Below are 14,946 nucleotides of genomic sequence, written 5' to 3' on the forward strand. Positions count from 1 at the left end.
TGAGTCTTTCTATCTGAGAGTGATCTAATCTTTATTTATTAGATTTGTGGGTTTTTTTTGTTCTAGATTTTGGTCAAATTACAGATATTGGCTTGCTTCTGGAACCTGGATCAGCTTTGATCAGCTTTGCTTGTCAGCATGGCATATACACTCCCTGCATGGAATGGGAGCCTCCTATCACTTCTCAGTCTAAAGCAGCAGTTTTTTTTTTTTTTAAATGAGACCATGGACTGGACCCTGAATCTACTGTACTTTGGACTGATATGAGGGACTTTGGGAATACTTGATGACTGACTGTTAAACCTTGCCTGGATCATCTATTACTGTGTGTTTAAGATTTGGGATGGGATTTGTTAAAACTGTGTAATTATTGCTGTTATGTTTGAGGGCTTTTTAGGAAATGCTATTGTACTAGTCTGTTATGTATAGGAATTTTGATTCACTCTTGGGATTTATATGGGGAATGGTCATTTGATAATTCTTTTCCGTGAGAAAAAAAAGGGGAGGAAGAGATAGAACATTGGGGAAAGTGGTATTTTTTTTTTCAAAATACCTGAAAGAATGGGAACCTTTCCTTTAGGCATTTCTGCCCCACCCCCATCTCACTAGTTCAGATTGAATTCGGATGCTTTAGCTTTGGAATCCCTTATTCTATTGGAATTGCCTTGGCAGACTCAGTTTTGGGGATTGTTTTTTTTTTTAGAAAAGTTTTAGAAATCAGACACCTATCTTGGGACTGGCAGTCTCACTGATCTGTGTTTTTCCATTCCTGTAATCTCAGTTCATTAAGTATTTCAACATTTCAAAGGACCTTGGAGTTTGGCATGAGGCACCTAAAAAGTTTGGAGTTTGCCTGCCTTGATGGTTTAACTCTGAATAATCTGCAATCTGATCCTTTCTGCAGCCCTGTTTGTTCCTCTGCATGGGGACAGGTGAAGCTACTCCAAGCCTTACCCTTCCCCCATGGAGAGGGCTACCCCTCTGGATTGGCAGCATGACTTGAGCCCTGCTGCTCTGTAAGTAGAGACTGAATTAAATGCACAAATGACCACAGACCTAATTCACAGCGAATTGTCCATCTCAAACTGGATTCTCTGGCTGAGATGGTGCTCCAGAACTATAGAGGAACTGACATGCTTGCAACAAGAGAGCCTTTGTACACCTGTTAACTCTGGGGTTATCAGGGAGAGACTTGCTCTTGCCATATGAGTCCTTACATTTTTCTAGTTTTATTTTGGGTTGATCAAAATTAAGGTGCTAAGACCTCCTGGCTATCTAGAGGAAGGTGCTAATATTCAAAGGTTTGAATATTTAGGAGAAAGAGTGTGGAATGTTATGCCACAGTTCTCTTTAACTGTCCTGGCTCAGTTTCCCTGCAATAGTTTCCCTTGTCTTAATTTCTTTAACTGTTCTGTCTCAATCCCCTAAACTGTAAAACTCCCACTCTGGTCCATTAAGACTGAGGACCATTTGCTCTAGAGTTGTAAAAAATGCAAGCAGGATAAACAAGAGAGTAGACCTCCTGACTCTTCCTGTCCTCAAGAATTTACACTCCCTCAAAAATATTCCAAGATACCTCATTGATATCTTTACCTCTGTGTATTCAGACATCCTGTTTCTGGGTTTTTAGGATTTATGGCCTCCCCCCCATCCTGACAGAAATTTTCCCTCACTTCTTATCCCTTCCTTTGTTTAGAGAAAAGGTATTTAAGAAGTTGGGTTTCTCCTATTTATTGCTGGAGGCTGGATGCTAGATGCTGGGCACTGGATTCTTTGAGATGACAGTCTCCTCCAGCCCTGGGACCAACATGGATTCCTTGGTCCCAGTATATCTTTATCTCTGTCTGACTGGATAATTTGAGACGAGAGTACTGTCCAGTCAATTATGCTCTCTAATTAATAAAATATTAAAAACTCTCTAATCACTCTCCTGCCTCAGTTTCTCCGGCATTACAGAAGTATCTGAGTTAGACTGGCTTACTAAATTTATACACAGTAAAGGAGTGGGGGAAGTATTGCTTTTTAAAGCATGCAAAAAAAAAAGGACAATGTGGGAGCTTTAAATCCCTAACACCTAACACATTTCCTGAAACAGAGCAGGTATTTGATAAATATTTGTTCGTTGTTTACTTAGTACATTCACATAAATATCCTTATCTTTTGGAGAAAGGTTAAAATCAACAATTAGCAGAAGTTCACAGAACTTTCGAGAAATCAGAATCATGAAATAAATAATCATTGACATCACATTTTCCTGTCTCTTTGTTTAACCTGCATATTCATTTTTTTTTCCTTTTCATATGTTCTTTACTATTTGTTTAAAGAAATTCATGGAAAGACATGTCTGAACCAGGAAATGGAGCATTAGTTACAGAAAAACAGTAAATAAAACAGTTTGGCTGAAATATAGAAATGAGGCAGAGTGATGTGTAAATCAGTCTAGAAAAGACAGTGTGGAAATTTTGCAGAGCTTTATATATTCCATAAAGGTGTTTGTATTTTATTCTGGAAGTAAGAGGAATCCACTGATATTTTGTTGGATTACTACTTTTCATTGATTTTAGCAGAATTATCCTTTATATGCTAATTTTGATACTATGCACCCTAGAGCTCTGCTCTGGTCCTCATTTTCTTTCTCTGTTCTTTTTTCTAGTTATCTTATTGGCTTCTATGAATTAATTTATTATTTCTATGCATATGAAAATCCACACTTCCATATTCATCTTATTTCTACATTTCATTGCCACATTTCCAGCTGCCTGCTGGACCTCTATACTTGTATGTTTTATAGGCATCCAAACTCAAAATGTCCAAAACAAAACAACTTTCCCCTAAATCCACTCCTCCTACTAACTTTCTATTTTTCTTGAAGGCACCACCATCTTTTTAATTTCCCAGATTACAACCCAAAAGTCATCATTTTCAATTCCTTATTCTTCTTCCCCCCTATATTCTTTCAGTTGTCAAGTCTTGTAGATTCTACTTCCTTTGAATTTCTCCCAATAATCTCCTTTTCTTATATCAAAATCAATCCCAGTAAAAGTTCTCATGTTAATAGTCTGAACTATTAAAATAGTCTCCTAATTGATCCCCTTGATTTCTGTCTCTTCCCTCCCCCAAAATAGATGCCAAATTGATATCATTAAAGTATAAGCGTGACTATGTAACTGCTCTGCTCAAGAAAACTTGTGTTTCCCATTGACTTTAGAATTAAATAAAAATGCCTCTGCCATTTGAAATTTTTCTCTAATCTTTCTTTCCAAGCTGACCACAAATTACCACCCTTCACTCAAGCACTCTATGCTCTCGTTAAAATGGTTCAGTTATTTTTACCTAAACAGCATCCTGTCTCCTCCCTCCATTTCTTTACATAGGTTGCTCATGCCTAAAATTCTCTGTCTTTTGGAATCAAAACTTTTTTTAAGAATCATGTCATCTCCTTCTAAATTTATTCAGTTACTAGTTTTTTTTATTTGCTTACAAATCACTGTGTATTTATATTGTATATCTTCCATATGAATTAACTATAACGATACTCTTACTCCTTAATAGAATATAATTTCTTTGAGATCACAGACTGTCTAAATTCAGTGTTTGTATCCCAGGTGCACAGCAAAGTACTTTTGCACACAGGACACCTTTCAAAAATACTTTTAGATTGATTAAATTGAATTTTGAGCCCAAGTGGGACAAGATCACATATGGGCATTAGCACTATTGACATAGCAGCTATGTAGAGACAGAATGGTGAGAAGAAAAACTAGAAGTAGGGGAGTCAAATGAAAGTACATAGGCTAGCAATGTTGATGATTCGAACTGGAGTGATAAACGTATTATTTAGTAAAGATAGACAAACACTAAAATTTGGCTAATATTTGGGGGTGAATAGTAAGGAAAAAGGAAGAATCAATTATGTCTCATCTGGATTGATTCAAAGACTACTAATGTTCTCAACATATTAGAAGGATGAAAGGGTCTCATGAAGATATAGGAAGAAACAGTTATATATGTGGTGTCAGGATCACCTTGTAACATAATCACACTTAAATGTTTTTAAAGAATGTATTTCCACAAGACTTACATGAACTGATGCTGAGTGAAATGGAGAACACTGTATACAGAAACGGCAAGAAAATGGAAAATGCCATCCAGAAAGGGAACCATGGAGAGTGAATGCAGTTGAAGCATACAATTTTCACCTCTTTTTTCTTTTTTTTCTCATGTTTTTTTTTCCCTTTTGCTCTGATTTTTCTTTCACCACATGACTAATGTGAAAATACGTTTAAAATAATTGTACATATATAACCTACAGCAGATTGTTTGCTGACTTGGGGGGGAAATGAGATAAGGAAAAGAGAGAGGAAAAAATTGAAACTCAAAATCTTACAAAAATTAATATTGAATATTATCTTTACGTGCAGTTGGAAAAATAAATACTCTTGAAAAAATTTTTAAATATATTTGGAAGAATTGCACATGTTTAATCTATGTTGAATCATTTAATATCTAGGAGAGGGGCAGAGAGGAGGGAGAGAGAAAATTTTGGAATAAGGTTTTGCAAGGGTGATTGTTGAGAACTCTTTGCATGTATTTTGAAAAATAAGAACCTTTTGTTATCTTTTAAAAGAAAATAAATAAAATGAAGAATACAGCTAATATACACAGAGTGGATTAGCTCTCCCATAAGGAAAAAGTGTTTTCAGCTCAATAAAGTGAGAATACCTGATCTTACCCAAAAGATGGCACAATGGGTAGAATAATGAGCCTACAGTCAGAAAGACTTGAAAACACATTAAGCTACTGATGGCTACTAACTATGTGACTGTGGACTTCAATGTGACTATGCTTCAATTTCCTCAACTGCAAAATGGGGGTAATAATATCTACTTCCCAGAATTATTGTGAAATTCAAATGAGATAATAACAACATCTGGTATAATGCCAGAGAAACTGAGGCAGGAGAGAGATTAGGACAGGACTCTCATCTCAAAGTATCCAGTGATGAATGGGAAGATCCCAAATCCTTAAATACCTTTTACAAACAAAGAAGGGGACAAAAGTGGGAAAACTTGGCCATAAATTCTTACTAAAAGCCAGAGTCAGGATGTCTGAATAAACAGAAGTAAAGATGTCAATGAGGTATCCAGGATAGTCTTATCTTTTGGAATATTTTAGAGGGATAGTGTAAATTCTTGAGGCCAGAAAGAGTTAGGAAGTCTGATCTCCCCCTCTTATCTTGAGTCTTACATTGACAATTTATAATCTTAGAGAAAATGGTCCCCAGTCTTAATGCACCAGAAAGGGGTTTTACAACTAAGGGCACCCAGGCAGAACAGTTAAGGAAATTGAGATAGGACAATTCAGGGAAACTCAGTCAGGACTAATGCAGGGAAACTAGTACAGGGAAACTGAGTCAGGACAGTTAAAGAGAACTGTGGCACAACACTGGCACATAGTAAGCATTATGTAAATATTATTTGTTAGTTATGATTATGGTAAGCTGAGGCTAGGAATATGATTAAGATCCTGACTTTTCCTCTTGTGAACTTCTTTTCAGAAGAAATCCTCTCAGTGATCTGAAGAGAATCTGGGACCGCAAATTTTCTCTCTCATATTTAGAAACCAGAAGACCAAGGTTCCTTTTCTCTCTAGCTCTGTCTCACACTCTTATTGGAATAACGAGAACTCAATCTTCATCAATGAAAAGAACCTTATTCAAATGGATTTTGAGCCATGGGTTACAATAAAGAATGAGAAATATGATAGATTTATAAAAATAAGAAGAAACTTGTATGAATTGATGCAGAGTAAAGTTAGCAGAGTCAAGAGAATAGTGTGCTCAACTGCCACAATAATTATATGAAGGGAAACAACACTGAGTGACTTGATTAAAGTAATAAACAATCATTACTTCAAGCAACTAACAATGAAACATATCTTCTATCTCTTGAGAGGTGATAGATAAGGAATGTCTAACCAGATATGATTCTTTAGATATGGTCAATATTTCGTTGTTGTTTCTTTTTATTATGACTGATTATATATATTTGTTAAAAGGGACATTTTCAATTTGGGATGGAGTAAGAAAGTTTTGGATGACTGGAAATAATAGATATGAAGAGGAAAAGTTGTGATATTTTGTTCATTGAAATTAATTTATTCAAATCTAAGTCGTTCAAAACAACTTTAAGTAATGATATAATATAACATAATGATTATGACTATTAAGTTTTCAATAAAATGCTTTATTTTGAAATACCATCTAGTCCTAGAAGCTGCCTTACATAAGTGCTTATTTCTTTGCCCACCACCTCTACCCCATTTTACTTTGAACTTTGTGCTTCTCTGCTGAATAAATCAACTATTATATTGTATCATCTTTATCTGTGTTAGTGTCTTATTCTCTTAATGGAAGGTAAGGTCCATGAAAGCACATAGATACTTAATAAATACTGGATAAAACTAATGAGAACAAGATGGCTTTTTCATATGATACTTCTGCCATCTACTGGACAAAAATAAAATATACATAGGGCATAAAATAACTGGATTGAACAAAAATAATTGCATTGAGATTGATTGATTTATGTTAGAAAGATGAAATGTAGAAGTGAATTAAACAAAGGAAATGAAGAAAAAACAGAGGTATATGTAGAAATTTAAAAAGAAAACAAATTTGTGGATCTTGCTAAAAAGGAGAGAACTATAGAAGCTATCAGGTGGCAGTAAGGGGAAGAGAAAGAAGCAAACAGTGGTGATTGTTGATAATTCCCTGCTTAAGGGTAGTGAGGCAGCCATGCATCAACCTGATAACAATAAAGAGGTTGTTTTTTTTTTTGTCTTCTCAAGGTATGTAACGACTAATAATTTCTTGACTTGTCACAATACAGCAGTTTCGAAATATTAATTATTTAAGTAATGAAATCTTTTTTAGAGAAAAAATTACAATCTCTGTAAATAATTTTCTTAGTTTATACTTAATTGAAACAAATTTAAGAATTTATCACATTTTTTATTATTACACAAATATTTAATATATAATTATGTAATATAACATATATGTATAATTATTTCTTGATAAATTCATTATGATTCCAATATATCCTCTACTTAGCTACCAAAGTCATTTTCTTTAAGCATCGGGAGCTTTCTTAAAACATAGGCCTCACCATTTGAATCTTATCTAAATAAACATCAATCATTTCCTGTCACCTGTAGGATCAAATATAAAATCCTCTCTTCAGTGTTAAAAACTCTTCTTAACATGATCTCTTCTTGTCTTTCCAATCTCTTTGTACTTTACTCTTCCTTTCACTCTACAATTCAGCTAAATGGGGCAACCTACTGCTCCTCACATACAATGAGTGAGTAGTCCATTCTCCAGACTCGATGAATTTATATAGACATTCCCTCACACTGAGAATACTCTTTCCCTTTATCTGCTAATCCCTGCCTCCCTTTAAGGCTCAATTCAAAGCCCACCTTCTAGAGAAGGCCTTCCCCAATCAAATCCAATGTTCCCTTTCTTCACCCTCTTCCTCTGATACTGCCCTTCAGGTATCCTATATATAGCTTATATGCTGTTAAAAGGATATCTCACCCATTAGAATATTAGTAACGAGGTCAGTAAGTTTAATTTTGCATTTCATTTAAATGCAATCCTCAGTGGCTAGCACAGTGCTCAGAGCAAAATATTCACAATGGCATTACTATTATGTAGAATGAGCTTGTCTATCACTGCAAAATTCATCGAAGTGTGATGTCATTGACCATATTGCTATTCATAATTCTTTTCTAACTACCAATTCAACCACTTATATTTTGCAGTTCAGGAAAGTGAGGGAAAACTTACTTGCCTAAGAACTCACTGATAATAAGTGAAAAAAATCAGGATTTGAACCCAGGTTCATTGAATTTCAAAACTAGCATTTTTTTTTAAATAATTATAAACTTTTTATTGACAGAACCCATGCCTGGGTAATTTTTTACAACATTATCCCTTGCACTCACTTCTGTTCCAACTTTTCTCTCCCCTCTCTCCCTTCACCCCCTCCCCCAGATGGCAAGCAGTCCTATACATGTTAAATATGTCACAATATATCCCAGATACAATATATGTGTGCAGAACCGAACAGTTCTCTTGATCAATGATGGATAGAAGCAGCTACACCCAAAGAAAGAACACTGGGAAATGAATGTAAACTGTTTGCATTTTTGTTTTTCTTCCCGGGTTATTTTTCTATTTCTATTTCATAGAAAAGGGGAAAGCAAAAGAGTGGTGAATGGTACCACAATTTATAACATCCATTCTGGATTAAGCCAGGTACTTTGGACTAGAGGTGAGAGAGATAGTTTGCCATGTGAAGCTTTTAGTGGCAAGCTCAATTAAGTGTCTGGTCCCCCAGAAACTTCCTACCTCTCCCTTGGGAAAATCCTTCACACTATCATGAATGAGAAAGTCAGGTCAGAGGCAAAATAGATTGTTACTAGAGAAAACTGCAGAGTAGAAGTATCTCTAGTGTCTGGCTGTTAGGGATCCAAGATGGTCCACCATATCTACATCAAGTGTCATGAAGTCCACCCCTATATATCATAGGGCAAAACTCATAGGAGGCCTTCTTTTGGCAATGAGTAAGAGATAAATAACCACCCTTGCCCTCTATGAGAGATTCTTAACTCTTTCCCATAACTGGATTTCTAATTGATGGGAGTAATGTTGAAAATACAATCTACCTTGATTTCAGCAAAGCATTTGATGAACTATCTCAGATAATTCCAAAAAGAAGATGGAGAGATATGGATGGGATGGTAATTTAATTAGAAATATTCACATTGGGTGAAAAATTACTTCAAGACCTTCTAGAGAAAGATTTCTTGATGTAAAATGCTACTTGGAGAAAAACTAATATCAACTACATATTTCCTGTGAAGCACCATTCTTGGAAGATAGAACCAGTAAGTTACAATTAAGTCTGATGGAAATTTGATTATTTGGTAAGCAGCCCACCACAATATATTCAACTTCCAAGGGTAGTCTAAACCACAGGATGATACTGTGAATCTTAGGGGGAGGAAAGATTATTGAACTATCTGGGGAAAATGGATTCAATAAAATGTTATAGTATTGTCCTGATAATAGCCCTAAATTAATTTTTTTTCTGAGGGCAAATTATTTAGCTATTTAAGCTTTCTATATACTTTCTGGATATATTCATGGGGTCTTGTGAATCATTTCCGCCTGAATTTTCTATGAAGAAAAACAAAAGTCATCCTCTACATGATATGTTTCTGATGCCTTGAAAGCTTAGATAAAAGCTTCTATCTTTGTTGGAGAAAGACTAGAAATAAGCTATATAATTAATATATTAAGACATATTTCTGGGAAATGAAATAAAGATAATGACTCTCTTCTTAAAATAGTTTTTTATATTTTCCCAATTACTTATAAAGATGATTTTTAGCATTCATTTTTATGATTTTCAGTTTTAAATATTCCCCCCCCTTCTTGCTAAAATGGTAAGCAATTTGATATAGGTCATACATGTGTTATAATATGAAACAAATACAGTTGTGAAAGATGAAACAGATCACAAAAGGGAAAAAAAAGGAGACAGTAAGCAAAAAAATATGCTTTGATCTACATTCAGAATCCATCAGTTCTTTATCTGGATGTGGATAACTGGATTTCTTCATGAATCTTTTTGTATTTAGCTTGATCATGTTGCTGAAAAGAGCTGAATCATTCATAGTTGATCATCACTTAGGTTGCTGATATTGTGTGCAATGTTTTCCTGGTTCTGCTTGGATGAAGTGAGCCAACTGCACCCAGAGAGAGGATTGTGGGAATTAAGTGTGGATCACAACATAGTATTTTCATTGTTTGTTACTTCATTGTCTATGGCATATTTTAGCAAGATGCAATTTCCTTATCTCTTTAAATTAGGTCTATTTTTGCTTTGGCTTTGGTTTTGCCTGAGGTTGGGATCGCTACTCTTGCTGTTTTGATTTGAGCAGGAGCTGGATTCTGCTCTAGCCCCTTGTCTATACTTACTCTGTGCCTCTCTGCTTCAAGTATGTTTCCCATAAACAAAATATTGTAGAATTCTGATTTTTTATCCACTCTGCTATCTACTTCCATTTTATGGGAGAGTTTATCCCATTCACATTCACAATTATCATTACTAATTACATCCTATTTTTCCTCTCTCTCCTTTTACCCTTTCCTATTTCAACATTGTTTTACTTCAGTCTACATCTTCCCAAACTGCCCTATCTTCTTTCAACCTGCCCCTTTTACTTAATTTCTTACCTTTTAAATCCTGTCAGATAAGATAGATTTCTATATTCAGGTGATTGTTTATATTATTCCCTCTTTGAGTCAATATTGATGAGAGTAAGGTTCAAAAGATGCCAATCACTCTTCCATTTTTCTCCTATTAACTCTCCTAAGTTTTTCTCTCTTCTTCATGTGAAAGAATTTACTCCATTCCACCTCTCCCTTCTATTTGCACTGAGTGTATTTTTCTTTCTCATCCCTTAATTTTTATATCATTCCCTCATATTCACATTGTACCCATATCCTCTCTCTATGTATATTCCTTCTAGCTGTACAATTAGTGGTACAAATTTTAAGAATTACAAATATTGGGGCAGCTAGGTTGTGTAGTAGATAGAGCATCATCCCTGAAGTCAGAATGACCTGAGTTCAAATCTGGCCTCAGACACTTAACATTTCCTAGCTGTGTTACCCTGAGCAAGTCATTTAACCCCAATTGCCTCAGCAAAAAAAAAAAAAAAAATACAAGTATTATCTTCCCATATAGGGATGTAAACAGTTCAGCTCCATTGAATCTCTTTTGTTCTCTTTTCCCTTGTTAGGCTTTTCTTGGATCTTAATATTAGAGATCAAAATTTTTCTTCAATACTGGTTCTCTTTATGAAAGATTGAAACCCTCTCTTTCATTGAATGACCACTTTTTCCCTTGAAGTTTTATGCTTAATTTGCTAAATAAGTGATTCTTGGTTGAAGTCCTGGCTCTTTTAGCTCCTGGAATATCAAGTTCCATGATCTCTGATCCTTTAATGTTACACTTCTAAGTCCTATGTAATTCTGATTGTGGCTCCCCAATATTTTAATTGTTTCTTTCTGACTACTTGCAGAATTTTTTCCTTGCAATTAACTATAATGTTCCTTGGAATTTTTATTTCTGAGATGATCAGTGGGATTCTTTCAATTCCTTTCTGCCTTAAGATTCCAGATGATGATACTATTGAAAATAGGCCTCCAAGATCCATTCTCTTCTATGTGAACCCAGAATCCTTGGGCTCATAGGGGATGGATAGATCTGTGTCATAGTCTTTTGACCTGAAGATTCAAATTAAAGAAAATCAATTATATTAGGCTTAAAGGTTAAATATAACTGTATTTCACTTTTCTCAGCAAACAGCTAAAATAACTTGATGTGAGAGTCATATAAAAACTCTTCATATCTTTACCTTCATTATCATTTTCATTTCTCATAGCTATAATTTTTGCTAATGCTGTAACAAGTTTTTAAAAGTAGAATCTAGATGCATTTGACTTAAAAGCTTTTTGCTTTAACCTGAAAAGAGGGACTGGATATAATAGATTCAAGGTAGAGGAAGGGAAGAGTCTTTAAAGAGCCAGTTTAAAAAAGCCTTTTCCTTCTAGGCTCTTAGGTATCTCCTCCTTCCCCAGGTACTTAAAACAAAGTCTTTGAAATCTCTTGTTATTGTTGTTATTAAGTTATTTTCATTCATATGTAACTCTTCATGACCCTAATTATGGTTTTCTTGGCAAAGATACTGAAGAGGTTCACCATCTCCTTCTCCAGCTCATTTGACAGATGAAGAAACTGAGACAAACAAGGTTAAATGAGTAACCCGGGATCACACAATTAGGTAAGTGTCTGAGCCCCATTGAAATCTCTAGATTTATCACAGATAATCATTTATCATAGATAATCAGCTAGATGGTACAATGGAAAATTATATTCAGGTCAGAAAGACATGTTTAAATTCTGACATCTTAATTAGTTACCTTAGGCAGTTTACTTACCCTCTCTCATTTTCAGCTTGCTCATCTGGCAAATAAAGTGGGGTAATAGACTCAATATTCTTTTTTTTTAAATTAAAGCTTTTTATTTTCAAAACATATGCATGAACAATTTTTCAGCATTAACCCTTGCAAAATCTTATATTCCAACTTTCCATCCCCTTCTCCTACCCCCTTCCCTAGATGAAAAGTAATCCAATATATGTTAAACATGGTAGAAATGTTGAGGTCTAGATTTGGGGTACCTAAATGAAATTAGGGTTTAGTTAAGGTCTAGTGGCAGGTTTGGGGTACAGGGAGTCAAACAGAGCTCCCTTGCAACCCCTTTGGATTCAGCGCATGGATACAGAGGTAAATGAGGTCTAGGAGTGGCACGAGTCCCCAATAAAAGTATTTATTAGCCAGAGAGCTAGACTGATAAAAGAGGTTTATTATTGGGTTTGGAAGTAGGAGATAGGTGAAGGTAGAGATAAGGAGGGCACCAGACAGAGGGTCCAGTGGACAGAGGGTCCTCACATGGCTACCATGTTTGGAATCTCTGCAAAGAGGGGTTCCCAGCGTGGTCCTTTTATAATAGGAGACTTAGCTTGAGGGGCTTTTGGGTGTAGCCCCAAAGTTGGCTCAGATCCGAATGGGGCTGGGACAGGTCCCGATCTTCTATTGGAATTCAAAGGGACCAGGATTTGTGAGTCAAAGGGCAATTACATTCACTAGAGGGGTTTGGGAATTAAAGATAGGAATCTTTCCCACATCAGAAATATATGCTAAATTCAATATAGCATACATTTTTATACAATTATTGTGCTGCACAAGAAAATCAAATCAAACAGGGAAAAATGAGAAAGAAATTAAAATGTAAGCAAATAACTACAAAAAGTGAAAATGCTATGTTGTAAACCACACTCAGTTTCCTACACACTTCTGTGTGGGTGTAGATGGCTCTCTTCATCACAAGATCATTGGAACTGGTCTGAATCGCCTCACTGTTGAAAAGAGCCATGTCTATCAGAATTGATCCTCATATAGTCCTCTTGTTGCCGTATATAATGATCTCCTAGTTCTGCTCATTTCACTCAGCATCAGTAAAATGTAAGTCTCTCCAGGCCTCTCTGAAATCATCATGCTGATGATCATTTCTTACAGAACAATAATATTCCATAACATTTATATACCACAATTTATTCAGTCATTCTCCAATTGATGGATATCCATTCAGTTTCCAGTTTCTAAGTGCCATGAACATTTTTGCACATGTGAGTCCTTTTCCCTTCTTTAAGATCTCTTTGGGATATAAGCCCAATAGCAATACTCCTGGGTCAAAGAGTACACACAGTTTGATAACTCTTTGGGCAAAGTTTCAAATTGCTCTCCAGAATGGTTGGATCAGTTCACAACTCCACCAACTCCAACAATGTATCAGTGTTACAATTTTCCACATCCCTTCCAACATTTGTCATTATCTTTCCTGTTATCTTAGCCATTCTGAGAGGTGTGTGGTGATATCGTAGAGTTGTCTTAATTTGCATTTCTCTGATCAATAGTGATTTAGAGCACCTTTTCAGATGATTACAGATGGTTTCAATGTCTTCATCTGAAAATTGGTGTACTCAATATTCTTCAAATTACTTCCAGTCATGACTCTTTTTGACACTGAGGTGATTCATGCCAATCCAATAGACTTGTGATAGAGAGAGCATCTGTATCCAGAAAGAGAACTGTGGAGACTGAAGGTGGATAACAACATAGTATTTTCACCTTTTTTGTTATGGATTGCTTGCTTTTTTTCTTTCTCACTTTTTCCCTGTTTTGATTTGTTTTTTCTTATGCAGCATGATAAATGTGGAAATATATATAGAAGAATTGCAAATATTTAACATTCATTGGATTACTTGATGTTCGGGTAAGGAGGTAGGAGGTAAGGATTAAGGCAGGGAGAAAAATTTGAAACACAAGGTTTTGTAAGGGTAACTATCTTTGCATGTATTTTAAAAATAAAAAGCTATTATTTAAAAATTTTAATAATTTTTCCATTTATAGATCCATCAGTTTCTTATTTTTCATTTTCCATGCCTTCCCTCCCTCAATTTATTCTTTCTATACATTTATTTTATTTTATTTTATTTTTAAGGTGACTTTTTTTTAATAATTTTTTATTGACAGAACCCATGCCAGGGTAATTTTTTACAACATTATCCCTTGCACTCACTTCTGTTCCGATTTTTCCCCTTCCTCTCTCCACCCCCTCCCCCAGATGGCAAGCAGTCCTATACATGTTAAATAGGTTACAGTAAATCTTAGATACAATATATGTGTGCAGAACCGAACAGTTTTCTTGTTGCTCAGGGAGAATTGGATTTAGAAGGTAGAAATAACCCGGGAAGAAGAACAAAAATGCAAGCAGTTTACATTCATTTCCTAGTGTTCTTTCTTTGTGTGTAGCTATGCATTTATTTTAGAAATACTTAAATATATGCATATCTGCTTTAATCAAATTTAAATTCTTAGGCCAAGGATTATTTTATTTTTTATATTTGGGATTATTTTTTTTTGTTTGTATTCTTATAACCCAGTAAAGTACTTGACATATGTCAGTGCTTAATAAATGTTAGCCAATTGAGTGGCTGATAAACTGTTAAATATTGAATCTGACAGGTTTTTGTTTAAATGTATTCATTATTATTATATATACATTTTAATATGTTATAGAAATTCTATTTGTTGGAAATGTTATTCCAAACAATAAAACTATATTAATGTTCATTGTTTAAAGTATATATATATATATATATGTAGTTCAGTTATATGTATAATATTAATTTAGAGGATTTATCATTAATGAGTATATTATAAATAGTTGAGTATACTTCATG

Source organism: Sarcophilus harrisii, chromosome 2 (assembly GCF_902635505.1).
Source record: "Sarcophilus harrisii chromosome 2, mSarHar1.11, whole genome shotgun sequence".
In the NCBI taxonomy this organism is placed as follows: domain Eukaryota; kingdom Metazoa; phylum Chordata; class Mammalia; order Dasyuromorphia; family Dasyuridae; genus Sarcophilus; species Sarcophilus harrisii.